Genomic DNA, 22,412 nt, shown 5'->3' on the forward strand with positions numbered 1-22,412 from the left:
CGACGTGAGAGCTTACCCCGCGGCAACGGGATGCGAGACGTGTGCACAGTCCGAGATTGCAGGAAAACAGACCCGGCCAATGCTGCGACACGCGAATTTCGTGGCGTGAGTGCGTGCAGATAGCCTGACCGGCCGTGCATGCCACGGCCAGAGGATCGTCTCTCTGCACCGCGGAGCCATCGATTGGTACGCAGACTCATTCCGATTCAAGGTTACGTCTGGTCACCTTGTCAGCTGCTTTCCCTCCCCCCTCCCTTCCCCCTTCCCTGCTAACCCCTTTTTCGGTTCCACATAAATGCCTCCGGCAGTACCTTGTTTCGGCCTGGATTCTGTCGCGCCTCCTTTTTGTTCACTCTATCCCCGTTTTCCCTGCCAGCTTCGAGTGCTCGCAAATCCCATCTCCCCCTTTATACTTTTTTTCTAGGTTCCTTTCTGGCATGCAGGACAGCGGACGCGCAGATATTGGACGGTTTGTTTTTCTTTCTTTTGTTTACGCACGTCGCGTGCGTGTGTCCACCCGCAGTGCTTGAATGATTATAACAACATATAGTAATCACGACAGAAGCAGCTATACAGGAGCACAACTGGTCAGCGTTGAGTCAAAGCAGGAACCGTACAAACACTTCTGACATTAGGACACCTAATCCAAGTCGCTGCACAGGCTGTCAAAGGCCGGCTATGGCGGTTTATTAGAAGAACCGAACTAGCGAATGTTTAGCTTCTATCACTTTTTGTTTGTTGCATGACGAATGCAGACTAGAGAAACATAAACACAAAGTTGGCTTGTTTTGACGCGAGCCACGCCTGAAAACTTGCGCGCTAAGAGAAAAGCAATATAATATAATGCAAAAATTTGATAAAGCTCCTGAACTGCATAAATGCCTATACTTCAATTAAGCCCGCCAAATGAGAATGAAGAAGACTTAGTTGAATTCCCGATACGGAACCACGTTAACAGTGTTCAAGAGGCGCGAATACGGTACTGGATTATTTTTCCGAGCAGTTACATATAACCTGAGTGTTTCGTATTTAACATGTGGTACATCATTCAGTAGTTAGACATCTTGCTGCACGTGGCAAAAAGAAAAAAAGAATATCTGAAGAGACAAGTTTTTTTCGTAATGAACCAAGCAGGCTACCACATATGACAGTGTTGCAGCATCCACGACTGCGCACACAGCTTCAAGCGCCGTTTAAAGCTGATGAATCGTCACATGGTGTTAAATGCAAAGCGTAAGCTGCGAAGGTAAGTAAACAAAGAAAGAAACACGACCGCTCTGCACAGTGTCACAAATCGTCAAATATATCAAGAACAACGTATAAAGTACGCCCGTCACACCGGCCCGCTGACGTCGGATTGGCACCTGCTATACTGACAGTCGTTACAAAACATTGTGCGACAAAGACCTCGCAGTGCCCACGTTTGTTTTCTGCAAGTAGCAGCACTCCTAATCTGGCAAAGCAACTGTCCCATATTACGACCGAGAAAACTAAGTATGCGCCTTAAAGTCACTGTACCGGTAACCACGCCAAAATCATGGCTTCCTGTAGACAGTGCGCGAATTCGGTGGCGTGCACTTCTCAAAGTATGGCGTCATCGCCAACCCAAAGAACACGCTCTGAAGACAACGTAAGAATGGGAAGTCCTAAACTCGGAACACCCAAGCGCGGCCGACGTTTTGATTGCGCTGGTCACGTTCGAAGCGAACAAGCGCTGTGCGTGGGTGAGTCGGCGATCCGGCGCTATAATAGAGCCTCCATATTGAAGCGGCGCTGGGTGAGTCACAGCTTGCGTCCGCATTAAAAGCGGCCGTATCAGCGCGCGCACACGGCGAATTCGCACAGTCAGCAGAACACCATACTTACATTCGTCGACGGCCTTGATCGAGGGCTGTCGTCCTGGTGGAAGCTATGCTGCGAGAGCGCGAAGCTTCATCGCCGCTCCTGTTCGAGTGCCTATTGTAATCAATGCGCCGAGGCTTCCTCCTTTTTGTTCTTTCCCTGTGGCCCCCCGAGCAGCAGGAGTCGAAGGAAAGTCCCCTCGTTTCACCGGGTACGCAGGAGCGTGCGAGATATAACGCGAACAAACACGTTTAACATGGTGGCCGCACCGGGCGTTCCGCTGTCGTACGAGCGGCGCAGATTTTTTAGGCTTGCCGACGGACGATCGAGTCACCAGCCGGGCTGAAACGGAGCAAAACAAAACTAAATCTGCGCAATTTTCGCTGCCGATTGTCGGTAACACACAGAAGCGCCTCGTTGCGAGAGAGCGCCTCCCGAAGGGACGCCGAACGGATCGATAATTTGGCGGCCGGCGGCGTCAACGCTAGGCGTCGCCATGGGGACGTGACGTCACGAGGACAGTGTGGGCTTATTGGCTCGCGAGTCGCGAGGAGACTCTGGTTTTAGCCGCGGCTGACTGACCATTGTTGCCAGACGCGAGTGCTCGAGAAACTTGGTGCTCGGCGTGTTTTTTGTGGAAATGAGTAGAGTTGCTTTGATGCGTTTCGAAGTGTACTCAGTGCCGAATTTTCAAACAATTACGGTATTGATTCGGCACACTGGATCGCTGATTCATACCGCAGCATAACAATGACTCGTTTTCATAGCTACCGGATCGCGCTGAGGTAGGTAGTCTACGGCGCTTCAATTCATGGCATAATTAGGCGCCACTGAAACCTTTCAAGTCCTGTATACAAACGAATCGGTAACTCGGCTCCCCTTGTGGCCAGTCTCCGATGACATAGTTCTAACAACTGTTCACAGCGTTAATATATCTACTAGTATGTATAAACATGCCGGTACACATGCCGAAGGTAAGACGAAATATCTCTCTGCTAAAGCCCATTTGTAAACTCGAAATTGATAATCGCATTGCATGTAACACGTGAATTGTGTGTGAAATACAAGCAAGCAAATACGACTTAAACAATTTCGTGGAAAGGGCTAAAAATGTGAAGCAGGCTGCAAATGGCGATCAATCAAGATGCCGGAAACGGCGAAGCGATTTAAAGAGATTTCGTAGCGGCATACGCATCTAGGTTATTGATAGCTAAACGTCCAACCCAGTCGTAATATCTAGCTTTCCCACATCCGCGTAAGCGCTGACCACTTCTTTCGACCATTCATTCTTGAATTGTTTATCAGCTTATCCCTTCACTCAAACATCAGCTACTGTAAAGCTCGCTTCACCGTTGACACGGTCGCTATGTGAAAAAGCCTAACTGCCCAGTACGCAGAGCGCGCATACTTGTTAAGTAAACACACCATAACCATTGAAATGAAACGTGAACAGGAAACAAATAATCGAGACACGCATTACATGCAACTGTTTTAAACTAAGGCGTAGTTTGGCTGCTTAGCCGGGCCGCTAAGCCTTCTGTATCCACGAGGATGGGTACCGGATACTGTGTACCGGATAACGGCCGAGTGTGGGAACAGAAACGCTCGTTCTTTACCTAAGCGTTTTCCGCTTTCACGTTTCATACATGCACACTTTAAAGCTACTTTCCGGCTGTTATGCTGTGAAGCATCAGCACTGCCACGTCTTACACATTAACAAAAAAGAAAAAAGAAAACTACATATTGGGACCCCGCTGTTTTATTTTCTCTTTCTTTTTTTTAAGTATCAACCGAACAGTTCATCGATTCAGTCAATTGGTTTATCTGTCACTACACTCGAATATATTGTTACAACCGCATACACGGGCGTACCGACGTCATCATGCGACGTCGTAGTGACGTCACAAACTTTCGCGACCTGTGACGTCATCACAACAATTTTTTTGCATCACTCGTGTTGACGCGGACGGTCACTTTTTGCGTTTGATGAGACTTTCCCCTTAAAACTAGTTTGCGTTGGGCAGAGGGCCACGCTGACCACACGACCCTTTTCTGCTGCTGTTCAGCCTCTCAATTTGAAAATTTGAATAGCAGCTGTTTGAAAACACGGCATGTTTCGCAAGCGGCTTTCTTGAGTAACGTTGCTTATCGTGGGAGTGACCGAAAGGTAAACATGCGAATTATAGAAACACAACGCAGGGTCAGGCACCCCTAGCCCCCCGTTTGGTTCTATAAATTACAGCTTCCCGCTAAAGGTTGTTTTCATAAGAGAGAGACGGAGAAAAAGATAAGTTTGCACTCATGAAAGATGCTCTATTTTTCATTCCATGCAGTGGTACGGCTCCTAGTCTGTACGTAAAGCGCTGAAATGTCTTGCGCTATCAATTTCACGTTTCTCGTGCCCAAGGTGCCATTGACCTGACATGCGAGATCTTCAGCAGTCGACGATGCAGATGCAAGGTGCACGGAGCTTGGCGAAAGCTGTCTAAGCGGCGGCACAGCATTATACAGCGCTAGCGTCTACGGTGTACGCAACAAAGTTTGCGTAATACAAGGACTTTGGGCACGGCCTGGCTCGAGGGTAGACGCACGCGTTCCTTAGTTTCCATGCTCGTCGCGCCTACCCTCTAGCCCAACCATGGCGGAACCTAGTGGAATTACGTGACGCTCCCTTCTATATAGTCTTTTTCCTTCATACATGCCGTGCAAGCACTAATATACCATCGAAAAGTATTGCGACTAGCCGCAGGGGTGAAGCAATGAAAGCGATAGCAACGAATTGGAATGTTGTACGAAGTAAAGCTGTCGCAGCTAGTTCCTTTAGGATCCGATATCGCGGAGCTATAAAACGCTGGCGTAAGAAAATACGGCCGCTCCAGGAAGCGAAGCGGTTTTCGTGCTGGCTGTCGCCTCAACGCGAAGCGGTGAGAGCACCAGCACGTACAAGGGTATGAGCCGTCTACTGACCTCAGTCGAGATAGCGCGCGCGACCGCTCCCTTATGGTCAAAGTTCGCACTTGCTGCCCGAGCGACGCAGCCCCCTCCCCCCCACCAGTACCCCTTCATGCTCCTTCGACCGACGGCGCGTTTCATCTCTGCTTGAGCTGCGTACGTCTGCAGGTTTCGCAAGCTTTCGCTCGCATGTAGAATATACGACGCGCGGGGCGATGTTATCGATCTGGACTTTATACGGACCATGACGTTGAAGGCAAAAATGTGTCCCGAGTGCCTATATAATTGCTATGACGACAAAACATCCTAGAATTAGTGGATCCAATGTCAGGACGAAGCCACTTTCGAACCTTATGTCCAGAACTAGCCAAGTGGAATCTCGCGTTTTTGATCTCCGCAGATGGCAGTGCGGGCGACGTCTCTTATTGCTGAACTGCCTTGCTTCGCTATTTATTTTATGTCTAACAGGGGCGGCTCTAAAAGGGGTACCCCAATATTTCGTTCTCATTTCCTAACGCCCGTTGCGCATCCAAAAAAAAAAATTACACCATCTCCCACTAAAGGGAACCATGTGTGGATGCGAAGCAGCGGGGAGATGGTTCGCTGGAGCAAGAGATCGTGTAATTTTTTTAGGAGCTGGCTCGCCAGGTTCTTAAGGTAGGTCACCACCTTCGAGAAAAAAAAATTGCACTTGCAGTCCAAAAGTTATAATTATGGTTTTCGCTTGTAGGGCTTAGGTAAATTTAAACTTTAGATTGATGAAACTGCTAAAAATGTAAAAGACAAAATTTATAAAAATCAAAATCTGCCAAAATATGCATGTTGCGCCAACAGTCATAACTATAAAATGGATTGTGCGATTGAAACGCGACTTGGCAGGTACGTAGAGAGGACACTGTCCTGTGCATCTAACCTCCACGATCACCCCATCTCTAATCTAAGGCGCGTTATCGTAAAAAGAAGGAAAAAGTTTATATTTGACAGGTTTGTTTTGCACACAATTGGCCATAGTGCAAAAAGTTACAGCTCATTTTCAATAATTATGCTTGAATGCACAACTCAAACTGTAAAGAGATAGTATGCGAAATTTTATGTAAAAATGTTAATCAGAAGGAAAGTTATCACTGTTTGCGTAAGTGTAGGATGCGAAAAATCATGTTTTGAGAAAAATGGCTTTAAAGATTTCAGTCGAATGTATATATAATAAAGAAACATTAATTATGTCTGAAATTCTCCAGGATCATAGCTTGGGACCTCCTCTAAAAGTGGCGCATTCTCCTTTTGAGCGAGCTGAAGCAAATATATTTTTTCTAGCTCATTTTGCGTCTCCAGCTGACTCATCTATGAGCGCCACAGCGGGTCCACGCTTGCTGTATTGATTCCATAACTTGCGTTGATCCTTCTTTTTTTTCCCTATACTTTGCCATATTTCATGAGTACTATAAACTTTCTCCTTGAAAGGCCACAACCAAGTCCAAGAGCCCGAATTCATGTAAGAAAAAGCACAGACAGCCGAGCGAAAACGAGCACAACCTAAACAACAGAGTGCCGCCACCGTATAGTGGAAATTTTCAAATAAATCGAAAACATCATGCCCCACAAGCTTTAGAATGTACTTAGACACTTAGCATTATGTAATATTATAAGGAAAAACATTTATGACGACATGGCAGGTGTTGTGGAATCAGAAACCTTCAGTTTCGGTTACGAATACGTCTTAGAGGTGTTGGAAAAACGGTCATAGCATTCGAACGGCTCAGGATAACTACACAATTCTTTTTGCTAAATATTCTTGAATAGGCAAGGAGCTTGAAAATGCCGTATTCAAAAATTTTTTCTTTAATTCGTTTTTGAAGGTGGTGACCTACCTTAAGCTGGGGCGAAGTCCCTCGCCGTAAGCTGCATCCATCCATCTAAAGCGTCGTGGAACGCGAAGAGGAACGCTAGGCGTGTCGAGTCTTCCCTCTAGCCTGGCCGTTAATTCTCAAAGGGCGAGCGGGGAACGCGGTCGACAGGCGCGCGAGAGGGGGTAGCATAGGAGAGGAGAGGGGGGAGGGGACGCGCATGCGCTGCCGCTCATCGCGGCGTTGCGCAGGAGAGAATGAGGCACGCGAGAGTGGGGGGGAGCGTAGGAGAGGAGGAGGATGCGCATGTGCAGTAAAAGTGGCCACGCCGCACACCGGATTAAACTCCGCCATAAGCTGCTTCGCATCTAAAACGGGGAATCGTTTTAGATGCGAAGCAGCTGTCCAGTGTAGCCAGACAGCTGCGAAACTCGGTCCACCCTATCTGAAGGCCTGATGCGCGATGTTTTCTCTCTCCTTTTTCCTTGGGGAGAAGGGACGGCGTCCGCAGTCAATGATGTAGCGCAAGGCTCGATACTTAAGCCATCTTTGACAAATCGCACCGGGGCGCCTGGGCGGTGCGATTTGTCAAAGCTACCATGATAGGTCGAGACTGCGCACCAAGGCGCTCCAGTGCGACTTTACGGCGAAAGCCTTAGATGACTCATCAAACGCGAAAAGTAACCATCAGCATCAACACGATCGATGTGTGACGTCACGTCATGTGATGACGTCACCATGACGTTATAGGTCGCCAAAATTTGTGACGTCATCACATGACATCTTCGCTTGGTCAAAGGTGGGCCAATCCCGGAGGCACTGCAAAACCACGGAAGGTGCAAAAAAGCTTCCAATGCTTCCGATCTCGGAGGCAGTGCAAAACCGCGTTGGGTGCAGCAAGCTTTCGGGGGATCAATACAATTGAGTGAGAAGAAAAATAAGAAGAGGATGGCTTTCGCCTTGAAGTCGTCTCAAGCAAATGTATAAGGGACCGTGTGACTTGTTGAAGATGCCATTGGTCATTGTCTAAGAACTAGAAATGTCAGAACCAGCCATTCTTACCCAATGACAATGCACAAGGTGTATGCCAACCAATGCACACTTTTGGATGTTGTTAAATGATTTCCACATTTAGCACTGAAAGCTACCACAAAACCCTGCGACAAACGACATAAGGCTTGGCTTTTACTACAGTTTTTATTAAGCTTATATACAGATAAAAATATATGCATCCTAGCAAACATAAAAAACCTGACTTCATTTCCTAAATCAAGTAAAACAATATGCAGAGAAAAATAAACGAGGCATGTCTCAAGGAATTGTAAAAACATCAACAATTCAAGCGACAATTATGTGAGAAAAGAACTTAGGTTGCCAACAGAATGCACACTCTGAATGTCTTTCGAAACAACAATTAATGAGAAGAAAAAAAAAAGTGATGACCTGCAAAAATATATGTACACTAGCTATACAATATATCCTATGTAAATTTCAATTCGCACATTGCATCATGGCGAAGGAAAGGGGGCACTATTTTCCCCACACTAACACGTGCTATACAGTCACCGTTATTTAGCCACTCTAAAATTACTTCAGTCTCCTAAAAAAAAAACTTGCCTTCAAAACACCTTCCTGCCCATTTATGAGAAAAGCATAAAACCACAGAACACTTGTGCAGCTTCACATGAACATTTTCAAAGCTTTCCATTTTGAAAGTAAGAAGTTTCAAAATTTGGAAAAATGTGAAGAAACAATGCAACACTAACTGCATCTACTGGCAGTAAAGTGACGACCAATAGGTGTCAGCCTCGCAATGCAAGTATAAATGCACACAAACTCGGGAGTTTCGTTAGCTCACATTCCAATTATATCACTTTCCAAGCATACGTTAAATTAACTGCGCTTTCTTTTGCAGTTGTTGCCAGATAGCAGCCGAGTACTAGTAAAAAGACGTTACTATGTGGAAAGCAGCTTACTGCTAACGCAAACATGCGCATGGCTGGCCCAAACTGCCAAAGCTCCAGTTGCAGCATGAAGGAGGAGCATTGTTGACACTGTAAGCAGGCGCACAGACTGGAGGGAGTACCCGCTGTGCATTGTCTGAAGTGACACCAAGTGGCACATTGACAAATCATACTACATACAAGCATTGGTAGAGAAGATAACCTTACGTTAAAGCTGGCTGGCTTTAAACATCTCCCTCGAAAAAGATCGGTTGGTTGCTTAAGCCTACATCCAATGAAGTTGTCTTTTTACATGACATTACAGTCGGATACAACTTTAGAAGTCAGCAGGATTTCGTCCTAAAAGGCGGATGAACACAAGCCTGCACCAATGGGCGCGCACTCGGGACTGACGTCATGAGTGGGATGGCTGGTGGCTCCGCCTTCGGAAAAAATCAGCGCGTGCATGAGCAGGACTATTTCTTTAGTCGTAGAGGCAATCAGCTGCTATGCTTCGGTTGTCTGGGCGGGGCCTCTCCTGACTTCTTAAGTTGTATCCGACTATAGATAACATGCCTTTTAAAGAATGTATGGCACCATTTAAATAGGGCTGCAAGATGGTCTACGCAGAGAGATTGGCTGTTGAGGTCACCTACACAGCCAATGCACGTACGCAGTGTGGTTTGCAATTACGTAGCCCAGGCCTTCCAAAACACATGTGGACAAAAGGTTGCATGTGACCCGTGCCCACGTGTTCTCTTTAACAGTGGGACCCCTCTGCGCATGGAAGCTATGCAAGAATGCTCGGATCGACGTCGGAAATAGTAGATACGAATATGCAGCAATACTTTTTTACAGTGTGCTGAGGAGGCATCCCATAAAACGGCAGCATAAGCAGGTTGAGTAGTACGACAATATGGAGCATTGTTGAACTATGACTGGCCAGCACCGACCCTTCAATTCTATATTGAGCTAGATGACAGTGTGACAAGGCAGAGCCCAAGTAGGCAAATGCGAATACCACAAGCTACATTCTAGTGAACTTTTTTAACCAGTGAAATGCCCATGGGATCTTTTATTTGTAATCTTTATCATGCAAAACAATGTTTCCAGTACTTTCGTGTAATTCCTAATTTCTTTACTGATGACAGTATTCCGTTAACGATAACGTGTTGACAAAATAACTAATTAGGATGATGCACGTCCCACTGCTAGTGCTGAACTAGAGCCTGCTTTTGTTCAAACCAGAGTGTCGTAGCATGCAACAACAACACACTTGCTTCCAGCACTGTACTTTGGTTCGAATTACCCCACAAGCCTGTCTACGTAAAGCACATAAGCACATGGGCAAACTTCTCGGAGATTTCATGACAGCTTCATTCAGGACTACCGGCATCTAATGGCAGCTTTAGAAAATAAGAAATGCTTGCAGTGCTCAATAATAAGCAACTTTACAAAGCCAAACCAATTAGTACAAACAAAAAGCACAAGAAGGCTTCGAAAAATGCTGGAAACACTGTCACTTCATAAAGGTGCATGCAGAAATTTACTAGACGTCTATGGTCAATTCAGCCGTTCCAATACTTGCATCTACCAAGGTACGGAATTTGCATTTCTTTCGTTAGAATGTGCCAAGAAATGTCTAAAAGGAAATGATGGCCACATCGGTGCGAGTCAGCAGAACAATAAACACATCCCGCAGTAAAACTCTGCTTTGTTGCCGATGTATGTACACAGATAGACCTGTCACGCAAAAGCAGAGGGGGGCACTGGAGTGTTGGCAATTATTACAGCCTTCATCTAATGCGTTTGCTCGTGGTTAAGCATTTCCAGGAAAATGTGAACACACTTGCGCTGTGTATGCAAAGTGTACAAGGTTTAGCATGTATTTAAGCGTCCACTTGAGGACTATGACACGTGGCCTATCTTAGCTTTTCACTTTTGCGACACAAAGCAATTTACAGAGGCGTGAAATTTATCATACAAAGTCTGAGTGGCCACGACCCCTACAATATAATCTTACCTGCGCTGCAACGCTTTTATCCAGTAATCTGACTTTTACAAGAGTTCATATACAAAACACATGGTCACATGGAACTATTCAATACGTGGGCCATACGGCACTGTAAGAGTTCCTTTTTTATGGCAATGTCAGGTTGTAGATTTCTAAGGCTGAAGCCTCCAAAGGACAAACTTAAGGGGGGACATGGCACTTGAAAAAAAGTTTATTTCTTATCGATTTTGATGAAACTCCCTGAGTTTATGTACATTTGTGTGTTGATTTCAAATATAAATTATTTGTCTAGTGTAAAGTGCAGTTTTTAGAATATAAAATATTTGATGTGCCCATTGGGGAGCAAAATTTTTCTAAACTGAGAGAGTTACAAAGTAAATCAGCTGATCACAATAATGTGGAATCAGAACTGAGTGCAATGCAACAAAAATGGATGTTCTAAACCCATTGGTACAAAAGTTACAATACGTTGAACATTCACGAGTGAAATCTCAGCTTGAAATTGACTCAGTGGTGAACGTTCAACATAAAATAACTTTTGTTGAAATGGGTTTAGGACATCCATTTTTGTTGCATTGCACTCAGTTCTGATTCCAGTTTATTGTGATATGCTGATTTACTTTGTAACTCTTTCAATTTAGAAAACATTTTGCTCCCCAATGTGCACATAAAAAATTTCTATTTTAAAAACTACCCAACATACTAGAAAAGTAATTGCATATTTGAAATCAGCAGACAGATATACATAAAGTCGCCTAGTTTCATCAAAATCGATCAAGAAATAAAGAAAAATTTTTAAGAGCAGTGTCCCCAAACCAGATACAAAACTTTGCATCTTTTGTGAAAGTGTCAGACTAAAAGCACGTGTCTCATTTTAAACCTCACTATTCCGTCCATACAGGATAAGTCCCCTCCGAGTTCAACGTGTCCCTTTGTTGTTTTGCCTTTTCAGGAGAAAAAAAAAATCAAATGCATCGGGAAAATTCCACGAAACTGTACCGTGCTACGCATACATTATGGCATTGCCTGCACGACAAATGCCGAACTGTGCGAGGGTGTGAGCAAATATTACACCTGGCTCTTTCGAAACGCACACAGAGGAAATTGGGGAACATTGCACGCAAACACGCACACACACAGGTACATGCACACCAAAAAAAAGATGCAACCAACCGAAACAACTTAATTAAAACAAAGTCATGCCCATGTGAGAGAAAGACTCCTAGAGAACCAAGATCAACTGAATTCACAGGACGAGGCCCTTCACAAAATCATGTGCATTACAGCGCAACGGTTACAGTTTCTTGGTAAAACCGCCCGGTCTCGTCTCATTTGCTCAAAATATTCACACACCGAAGTCTCTTGCAGACATTGCCAAAAAGCAATGCACAGCGCAGTTTCTCACGCCTAACTGCCGGCATGTATGGCACTAGAATCCTTCGTCACTTTCCATTGACTGGAGGTGCATGTCGTTCAGGTCTGCTACAGAGCTCCCGTGCGATGATTCCGGGTCTATGGGGTTGGACTCGATGCTCCCAGAGTCGTCAACCGCTGCAAGAGCAAAATTTGATGATGCAACTAATACTCGCACTCGAACAATTCTGAAGAAACTAGTGAAAAGAGGATGAAGCACACTGCCTCTATAACCGCTTGCATGACACGGTAATGAGAATGAAAGAAGGGCTCGCAAAATAAGCAAAAAAAAAAAAATGTGGAGAATCAAGGGCACATGGCACACATGCCAAAGTAGCAGCAACACCTTTATCCCAAAGCGTCGACATGCTTTGGCCGCTGCCGGGCAGGACAGGAAGCGTAGATGAGGAGAATAGAGTATATATATAATGTTCTTTTTTTTTTCTTCAGAAGCCAAGGGGATATTTTAGGGGAGCACAAATTACGCGGCAGTGCAAAATGTGGTTGGTATTAGTTTTTTTGGTCATTAACTGCTGGCTGTAGCACCTGTTCAGACATTGCAATTCACTTGTAGGTGGCAACGTAAGTACAGGTTGCACACGCTCACAAGTTTCTTTTCATAAAGGCGAAGTGCACACCGAGTGTAGGACCATCACGCCTCCATGACCAGTGGACTCTCTCCTGTGTCCTTCACTCATCACTCACCATAGCGCAACTGAAACAGCTAAAGTAATACCGTATAAACGCGTATAAGGGCCGCATTTTTTTTCAAGAAATGAGGGCCAATTTTTAGGGTGCGGCCCATACACGCGACTTTTTTTTTTTTAAGTAAAAACGCACCAGTTAGCGAACGAAGAGCGTTTATTGCAGTATACGACATTTCTTGCGACATACGTGCTCAATCGTCGTCACTCGGCGAGTCCTCAGACTTGGAGTCCGAGATGAGATGGTGTGCTGCGAAGCGCCGTCACCCCACAAGCAGTCATCTTCCGTGCCATCCAAGCTGTTAGATATCCCGGCGACTTTAAAACTTCGAAACACAAGGTCCGTCGACACCGAGCTCCACGCAGATAGGATCCACCCAAGTACAGTCGCCAAGGCTAGTCCCTTCACACGCAGCATGTCCGTTGTGAGTGCAAGGCCATCATTCCGCACTTCAGTCACATAGCGGAGCAAGTCTTCTTCCAAATCGGGAAACTTGCACTGCTCTCCTCAGAAAGTGTGCTTAGTGCTGTTGGTGTTTCGCAAGGCTTCTTTTTGAGCACACCAACGTCGAACACACTTCTCGTCAACGTCGAATTTTCTGCCGGCGGCACGTTTCCCATGCTCGAGAGCATACTCAATCACCTTCAACTTATAGCCAGCAGTGTAGCTATTCAGGTATTTGCCCATCTTGCCAAAACGTGAACGCCGTGTAGAAAACAAGCTAGCACGAAGGTCATCGAACAGTGCAGAAAACTACAGCAAATGGCTGGCTGAACTGCACAAACCGAACAATGCAAATGCCATGCCAAAGTTGGTGATGCTAATGTTGATATGGATAGCACCGATAGCGCGTTTGTATAGAGATATGAGAAGCTAAAGATAAAATCCTGCTTTAACCTTTAGTTAAAAAAGTTAAAATTTTTAGCCCACTTCACCAACATCTTAACACAAATAAAATCCAAAAATATATATATATACTCTGGTGACGATGATGATGGTTGCGTTTCCTTGCGCCATCTATCGACTACGCCTAGAAGCTTACGTGCACGCATTTTGAAAACGTATTGGTTGAGGAAAGTGTGGGTGCGGCCCTTACACGGATTTTTTTTTTTAGAATATGCACTTCGAAAAAACGGGGTGCGGCCCCTTACACACGTTTATACGGTAATACCTCTTGCAGTTTTACGTCCCAAAACCTCAATATGGTTATGAGACGCCGTAGTGGAGGGCTCCGGAAATTTCAACTACGTGGGGTTCTTTAACCCCTTGAGGGTTTTCGCCGTACATGTACGGCAGAAGCTTCCTGGTACCAAAGGGTTTTCGTCGTACATGTACGGCATAGCATTTATTTTTAAAACGTGCGCCTTTTTCGATCATTTCTCTTGCTTGGCCTGTGCTGCCACACTTCGGGAATACGTGGAATTTTTTTCATGCATCGATGCCTCTCCGTTATACTTTTTTTCGCTTCCCAAAACGGCGCGCCGGCTATCGCTCGGCCATCCGAGCGCGTTCGCGGTGCAGCTGGTTTAAAGTGCGCGCCTTTTTCGATAATTTCTCTTGCTTTGCACGTGCTGCCACACTTCGGGAATACGTGGAATTGTTTTCATGCGCCGATGTCTCTCCCTTGTTGCTTTTTTTATGCTTCGCAAAACGGCGCGCCGGCTATCGCTTGCGCAACCGAGCACGCCCGCCGCGCGGTTGGTTGGTTTCAAACGCGCGCCTTCTTCGATGATTTCTCTTGCTTTAAATGTGCTGCCACGCTTCGGGAATACATGGAAATTTTTTAATGCGCCGATGTCTCTCCGTTTTTTTTTTTTTTTGCTTTCCAAAGAGGCGCGACGGCTTTCAGTTGCCCATCAGATCGCGTGCACGCGGTCCGGCTGGTTTCGGTTTCGTCCTTCGGGCGCTTTTCGCTTCTTGCGCCCGCTAAGCTGATGGCTGTTTGGTTCCTAATCCATCAAAGGGTGACCGCTTGTTACTTTCTCGTTTATTGCTCCCCGGGGTGCGATTACATCTGTTTCCGTGCGGCGCTAAGTTACACAAACGACGCCGCCGTGATTGCGTTTCCTGTTTTGGGGTCTCGGAAAAATTAACAACGTCTTGTTGGCGATAAGACGAAGGATTACTGTAGCTTTTTCACTCGTTTTGCTTTCCGGACGGGCGCACAACCATAGAGGTTTCTTCCGTACGCTCACGGATGCAGTTTGTTTACGATATGGAATCTGCTGCCGGTGAGTCGAGCAGCGATTTTTCTGATGCGGACTATTCCCCAAGTGCCGAATGAGAATCTGATTCATTGGATTGCAGTTTCTTAGACGAGGATTTTTTGATGAGTTCAGATTCCGATGACAATCAAGGAGCGACATCTGAAAATCGTGCGCGGCGAGCCATGCTTCAAAGACTATCACACGCTGAAAAGTTTTTTAGTGTTAGTACACGAACATTTTTAACCGGAAAAGTACTCTGGTGCGCTTATTTTTGTATGTCTGTGAACTATGTTTAATACAACGCATAATGTTTATTTATAAAAAACTGTTAAGTTTTTTTGGGGGGATTTTGCTTGATTTTACTACGAATAAACCATGTGTATACAACAACAAAAACGATTTTTTTGTCACTTTACGGTCACGAAAAAAATTTTTAGACAATTTTTTTCTTAAATAGAATTGTCTGAAGAATTTATTTCAGCAATAAAAAAATTACACATTTTTGGACTGGATTTCGCGAAAAAATTCGACCCTCAAGGGGTTAACGTGCGCCTAAATCTAAGCACACGGGCCTCTAGCATTTTACCTCCATTGAAATTCAGCCGCCACCGCACCCGGATTCGATCCTGCTACCTTCTGGTCAGCAGTCTGGCACCATAACTGCCAGACCACCGCGGTGGGTGAAATAGCTAGAGTGAATTCAAAGGTCCGAAAAATGAAGGAAAAAGAAGAGAAAAACTGCACTTACACAGCTGTTTGAACAGCAGCAATGTCTTCTTCATCGTGGCTGAAGCGCTTGTCGATGGACTCCTTGATCTGGTTGTTGGCACCCTTAGGGTCCAAATCCATGGCCCATGAGAAGTTCATTAGGGCTAGGTGGGTGTTGCCCAACTTTTTGTGAACCTGCGTACAAGGCACGTCTAGAACTTGACATCATGGACGAAAACGACATCCAGTCTCTGTTTTTAAAGGACCCTTGACAGAGAAATTTTTGTTTGAGACTTTTTTACTGTAATTTGTAGGCTTGCGTCTGGAAATGCTGAAATTGAATTAATGCCATAATTGTATAATTAATGCCAGCATCACTAATTGTGACCAATTTTAGTGTCACTTCAAAATACCCGCCTAAAATTGTAAGCAACTATTGCCCCAAGCAGGGGAGCGGCTAAGAGCACGTGCGCTCAAGCTTTGGCGATGTTGACAGCGCAGTATTCAAATTGGGGTCCCGCGCGCGATAAAGAATGAAACGAGGCCACGGCGCCTTTCTTGTCCCGTCTTTTTAGCGCTGTTTTTCATCCGTAATCATGAACCAACCAGCCCAACTGCGTACCCTTCTACAAAGAATGAAACGATGCGGGCGCTTCGGTACGAGTTAAGCCTGTTAAGAGTGTGTCCCCTCAGGAAAAAGAAAAGCATTCTTGGCGTAAGCAGCCAAAACCAGCTTGAGAGCAGCCTGAAAACAGAGTGAGAGGGGTGAGGAACATAGCCCTCATCGGGTGCCCTTTGTGGCACTGTGCGCTCTGCGAATCTCCTGTGACGTTGACAATACTCGCTTTTCTTGTGGAACGTCACACGGGGCCTTCATCTACATCATACTAGAGGCGATGTCGCAAGGTGCCGCCAACTCAGATGAGCACTCACGCTTACTTTAAAACCAAATTACAACATTTTAAAAGTTAACGTTCGCCACTAATATTCGGGCAGAAGTGTCCACGTATACAGGACAAGCAAGCAACACAAACATCTTGAGGTTTCAATTTTGGTGTCGGGGGTCCTCTGAGGGGGGTCATGGTGCCTTAAAACTTTTTTTTTTTTACTTCTTGATCAATTTTGATGAAACTAGCCAAGTTTATGTACCGTTGTGTGCTGATTTCAAATATGTAATTATTTTTCTTATGCAATATGTAGTTTTTAGAATACAGAACATTTCATGTGCCTTCTTGGGAGCAAGATTTTTTGCTAGACTGATAGAATTACAAAGTAAATCAGCATATCTCAATAATGTAGAATTGGATTTCTATGCAGTAGTACAGAAATGGATGTTCTAAACCCATATGAACAGAAGTTATGCTACGTTGAACTTCCGTGAGTGAAATCCCAGCTTACCATCAACACACTCATGAATGTTCAACATACCACAACTTTTGTTCAAATGGGTTCAGAACATTCATTTTTGTACTAGTGCATACAGTTGTATTGTGATATGGCAGTTTACTTTGTAACTGGTGGTTTAGGACAAATCTTGCTCCCAAGAAGGCATCTGAAGTGTTCCATATTTTAAAAACCACACATTATAGTAGAAAAATAATTGCATATTTGATATCAGCACACAAATATACATAAATTCCGCAAGTTTTATCAAAATCGACCAAGAAGGAAAAATTTTGAAGAGCAGTGTCCCCCTAAAGAATTGCGCTTGGAAGTCCGACTGCTGAATGTGAAGATGTAGCAGAACCTTAAAATCAGTTACAACAATATCAAATCGCACCCATTTTGAAAAAACTTGCCCAACATTTTTGCAAGACACGGAATAGAAGTAAATCACTCACATGTTTGGCCGTTGTGCTGGTAGGCACTTAATTACAATAATCTAAAGTCGACCTGCTACACTCTATAATTGGCATGAGGGACAGTGCTACCATAAACTTCTGAGCAAATGCCACATTCATGGGCTAAAAACGATTAAATTTTGCCAAGTTTCACATGGCATTGGAGAAGCCTGTCGATTAATCGCCAATTTTCTTGATATCTTAGAACAGTCAAATATGCACAGAAATTTCAAATAAGCTTAAAATATGCATATTTTGTTTTACACGACTGATGCACCTTACTACAGTAATCCCTTGTTGTAATGAAGTCGCTTTTACTCAAAATATCGGTTTATTTAAAATTTCTTCCGGTCCCGACTAAAACGCGTACATATTAAGTCCCATTACTTAAAGCGCAGGAAGAGCTTGACCCGCTTAGAAAGAAGTGGCGAGTGAGGCGTTGCTGAGGGGTGACAACTCTTTTGGGCATGCAGTGTCAAATTAATGCCAACGAACTAGCCTCATGCAGGCACAGAACATGCTACTAGAGTACCAAGCCCATGACTGACAACCGCCTAGTAATGAGTACCAAGCGAGTGTTGAATGCTCCCAGCTATTATTTACTGCGAAGCGAACAGCAGCTGTCAAATTCCATGGCGCAGCTCGCCCGAACCATTAATCTCAGTCATACAGTCAAAACCCGCGATAACGAAATCCCGAGGGAACGAAATTCTCACCGCAACGAAATATTTTCGGAGCACCGGCCCATAGGAGTCAATGCATTTCGTAACTCGCGACTACGAAAGATATTTATACCGCAGTCCCTCAATAACGAAATTTTTGAAACACGAGTGCGCAAATAATCTACTCTTGCAACATTAACGACATTCGAAAAATGCTGAAATGCATTCATGCTACACTTAAATTGTGCAAAACTATCGCTACAACGCACTTTAGAAGCAGCCGCCATCATTGTTCACAAAAAAACATAAAGCTGGCAACAATGATTATGATGATGGCTTGCCGAAACACCTGCTCGTTATCGCGGACTACGTAGCCAAATCCACATTCCTCATGGAGTTTCGTTCGTTGGCTTGGCTCTGCGCTTGGCTTTGTCGGCTTTGCGCGCACATGGTCGCATGTGGAGCGTTTGCTTGGTACCTTGGTGCGCAACGTGAAGTGTGTGTTGCGATTGCTTCGTCCGATTTCGCTGCCTACGAAGATGCCGCCTCCAACGAAAAAGCGGAAGTTCATCACGTTGGAACATAAGGCTGCAATCATGAGTGAGGTGGAAAAGGACAGGAAAAAAATGGACATCGCCAAAGAATTCGGCGTTGCGTGCAGCTCGCTGTCCACGATTCTGCGCTGATCCGCACTCATCCAGTGGAGCCGGAAGAAGGTTCGCCTGTAGGCGCACTTGATGACGGTACTGGTGACAGTGCGGTGCCGCCGTCACTGACCAGTGCATGGAGCGAACTTTGTACCGTGGCATACGAGATTCCCGATCGAGAGGCATGAAATTGCTGCATGGTAAGGCCCGCCAGAGCAAACTTACTGACTTTTGGAAATAAAATGTGTTTTTTGTAAATTTCGTGTCTTTTCTGCCGCATTCTCGCGCCAACGAAATTCCCGCAAGAGCGAAATTTTGTGCTTTCCCCGCCGATTTCGTTATTACGGGTTTCAACTGTAATTGCATCGCTGGTCTCACCTGTTATAGCATCTGCACCAAAATAAAGCTTTTCTGGTGCTTTGCGACACCAGAAAACCGCGGTCTCTTGGATGCCGAAAACTGGCTAAAAGATCGTGGGCTGACATGCGCCGCAGTATTTCATGGGGTGCGCTTGAGCAAAGTTTTAGCGCTTAAAAAAGTTCTTCTGGTGCTGAAACACGACATATGACTTTAGATAAATGGTCCAAATGTGTGCTAGAGTCACTGAATTTTGTTCCTAGATATTTGTCAATGGCGTGGACGCGACGGTCACCAACACTCAAACAGTACACCCAAACAATAGAATTAGCAGTTTCGTCAACAACGGGGCGCTGAAAAACTTTTGCAAACATCATAGCTACACGCCTCTGGAAAAAAGATCGCTCAGTGATCATGCAGAGCCCCTACTGCAAAAGTGGTCAGTGTTCATGATTGCACTATGTACCCACAATGAGCAATTAATCATTTTTTAGCGCAACAAACGCAACCTCAGACTCAAGCCACGACATTTGCGGCACTTTCCAGTGTGAGACTCTTGTAGCGTTCTGCGAAGCGATGAAGGCAGACACAGTCGCCAACCGTTTATTCGGACTCGGCGGGAACCGCCGAAAACTCTGAATAATCGGGAGTTCGAAAAAAAAAAGGATTCACCAGAAAAAAGCACCTTTATTGGCCCAGCGGTCGGAAAAAACCTGTCAATGCGCGTCTGTACACATGCACACTTACGTGCAACCGGGTCGGCCTGTATTTCAGCCAATGTTTGGCCACCCCTGTGGGTCGGCAATAGCACTGCAACGGCTTACCCTAAATTCGCATTTGATGGCTGTGATTTGGGAGGCGCGTCATCTCGGCAGTCACTGTCCACACGCACTGGTTCGAGTAGCTGACAGATGATCTCATCGCCCAACTCAGCGAAAACTACCATGCAACTTTGGATTGAGGTCGGCCGTTTTCCACCTGGCGAATAATTGCGGCTTTTTTCACCATCGTCAGGGCCTTGTAGTTGCCGTGTTTCTTTAGTTTCGACGGCACACATGGAACAGGCGGCGTTGGAACAACCAAGGGAGCGAGACACAAACCTCGGGGTGCAGATCAGGCCTAGCATCTGACAATGCAAACCCTCAAATGCCAAAAGGGAATGACGTTGGGCTAGTTGATGCTGCAGCCCTCGTGTTGTCATACTCTCTATGTCCGAGTTAGGATTTGCATCGTACCCGTACACACTGTCATTCACCTCAAACACCGCACCGTGCCGATTCCAATCTTAGTTTGGCTTGGCCTGCTGTTTGGCAGTGGTAGTTCAATGGATACTTGACTGGCTAAAGCCATAAGGTTACCGTTACGTGTAGCCAACAAACATAGCCTTCGAGATCAGTAATTTCTGCGTGGATTTTGACACTGGCACGATCTCCAGCTATAGCCAGTGCAACATTTCAATGCTGGCAATCTAGCGAAAATAGTGTAAACATTGCTAGAGTCTACTAGAATATTCTAGTACACTCTAACACTGCTGACAGCTTGTCATGGCGTTCAACGTCACACTCGATCGGCCAGCCGGAGTCCGAAAAATCAAACAGCACACCGTAGGGCGACATCGACAACCCCAAGGGGATCGCTTCAGAAGTTTTGCCTGCAAACACAACTGCGATACTACAACTGATGGATCAGGACATCATTGAGACCACCCAGAAGCTGCACTGTGAGGCTCGTTTGCAGTGCATGGTCACAGCGCATGGCGCCAGCAAGAGGTACAACATTGATTTGCTTGGTGCAATAAACTTGCTGAGCTTTTCATGGAAAGAACTCACACCTTCGAAGGTCGCCAACTGCGTTGCGCGCACGCTGGCTTATCCCACGCCATCGTCAGCGAGCCCGACAATGACCGGATTTGCAGCGATCTGTATGAGGCTGTTCATAAAATTGCTGGCCAGGAGATAGAAGGCAATTTCGAGATGTTCGCATTGGCTGACGCTGCTGCTCCTGTGGTCGCCCCAGTGATGAATGCGGAGATAATTGACATTGTTGGTGGCCCCGACGAGAATGAGGAGAGACGGGAAGTGCTAACTATGGTGCAGACGCGGGAGCACCTATGCCTGCTGCGAAATAAAGTTTAATGCATGGGCGGCAACCATGACCTCATGCAATGCTTGGTCAAGTTGGAGCAGGGGTTGCTAGCACTCGGAAAGAACTTGAAACAGCCAAAGCTCACTGCCCTTTTTGCACCTGAATAAGGTTTTGCTTCACTGAATATATTGTGTTTTGACTTCCTCGCAATTGTGGCACAATTAAAGCTTCACTGCTCTGGCTTTTGTCGAGTGGTCTCTTATATTGAAATACCATTATAACAAATTCTTTCGCTTTCCCGCTGACTTCATTATAACGAAGGATTACTGTACAGTTAAGTCTTGTCACTGCGAATTCGAGAAGGACCAAAAAATTCGTTCGATTACAACAAAGGTCAAACCACAGAGAGTCGTTCTTTAATTTACTGCCTTATGACCCGTCCAGTACTACGCATTCCTGCGTGCACTAGCTTCACCGTCTTCGCACATGCCAGCAAGTGAGGGGGTTTGATTAGAGGTGAGTGCACCGTAAGAGATGGGGAGGCCAGCACGTGTGTGGCAAAGGGGGGCTGGGCTAAGGTTTTTGATCAACTGTTAAAGCCACAACAGATATTCCCTCTCAACGCTGACAAAAGTTCGAGGTAACCACTGACAAACCACGAAAAAAAAAAGTTATCCCTAGAAACAGATTGTCATCAGGTTTGTAAAAGGACACCTTCATAGGACAACAGTTTTACCTTTCCACTAAGGAAGTACACTAGTGACTCCTTGGGCACAAGCTGCTTCAGCTCATCCAGCTCTTTGAGTGCCTCCTGGTAGCGATCCACCGAGAAAAAGATGGTAGCTCGTTGAAACTTGCACAGTGGGTTTTTGGGCTCCATCGAAATGGCCCTGTTTAGAGTTAGAATGGACTCGTCTGTCCTCTTCAGTGAGTGCTGTACCTGTAATGAGAAACAAAGCAAAACAACAAAAGTGTACAACACTCCTGTTTTAATGTAGATATAGACTAGTATCAACAACCCACCACTGTATCTAATCTGCATCCTAAACCAATAATAATAAGGGAAGCGTGGAAAACATCTCCATATTCTACATAAATGCCCGCACTGAGCAAACAGCTGCATAGCTGCACTAACCAAAGCAGCTTCAAAGCAGTGCACAACCAAATTCGTATACAAACTTTTGCACGTCAA

General features: G+C 45.4%; 1 protein-coding gene and 1 long non-coding RNA gene across 2 annotated transcripts in view; both read right to left on the reverse strand.

Moving 5' to 3' along the window:
* LOC125757678 (uncharacterized) overlaps positions 1 to 8,121 on the reverse strand; it is a 97,258-nt gene extending 89,137 nt beyond the window's left edge. The window contains exon 1 of the long non-coding RNA XR_007415428.1: positions 7,890 to 8,121. This is a non-coding gene — a long non-coding RNA (uncharacterized LOC125757678). The remainder of the gene's footprint in view (positions 1 to 7,889) is intronic.
* LOC119385134 (uncharacterized) overlaps positions 1 to 22,412 on the reverse strand; it is a 332,809-nt gene that overhangs the window by 279,361 nt on the left and 31,036 nt on the right. The gene's annotated exons all lie outside the window — the stretch shown is intronic.

This window comes from Rhipicephalus sanguineus, chromosome 3 (genome assembly GCF_013339695.2).
Source record: "Rhipicephalus sanguineus isolate Rsan-2018 chromosome 3, BIME_Rsan_1.4, whole genome shotgun sequence".
Lineage (NCBI taxonomy): Eukaryota > Metazoa > Arthropoda > Arachnida > Ixodida > Ixodidae > Rhipicephalus > Rhipicephalus sanguineus.